Here is a 397-nt window from a genome sequence, read left to right on the forward strand (position 1 = left end):
GAGCCCATGGCATACGGGGCGCTTAAGTCCCGTGAGTAAAAAAGAGTAAGGTACAATACGGTGACTACCGTGACATCAACTATTTGACTCGGTCACAACGGAGATGGGCTAAAAAAAATTGGAAGTGTCGCCTTCTAAACAATAGCAAGTGTTGAAAAGACGGTTAACTTTTTCAATACGTAGAAGACATTGTTACAATATGTCCGACCACAAGCAGTCTAAAGGTAATGCTGTGGGGCATTTCGAACCTCCTTACACAGATCAGGAACACAAATTGGACTATTTTAAAATATGAATGCTATTGGCTACGACTGCTTTTTCAAGTTTCAGATATAAGAAACAGAAATGAAAAATACGTATGAATAACTAGATTATGCTCCCTTTTTTAGCCCCCCCC

At 40.1% G+C, this 397-nt stretch overlaps 1 protein-coding gene across 1 annotated transcript in view; it reads left to right on the plus strand.

Annotated features, from left to right (window-relative positions):
• Window positions 1-397, plus strand: part of LOC101846764 (DNA N6-methyl adenine demethylase) — a gene marked incomplete at its 3' end in the record, with an annotated part of 13694 nt that overhangs the window by 1842 nt on the left and 11455 nt on the right.

Source organism: Aplysia californica, unplaced genomic scaffold, assembly GCF_000002075.1.
Source record: "Aplysia californica isolate F4 #8 unplaced genomic scaffold, AplCal3.0 scaffold00598, whole genome shotgun sequence".
Classification (NCBI taxonomy): Eukaryota; Metazoa; Mollusca; class Gastropoda; order Aplysiida; family Aplysiidae; genus Aplysia; species Aplysia californica.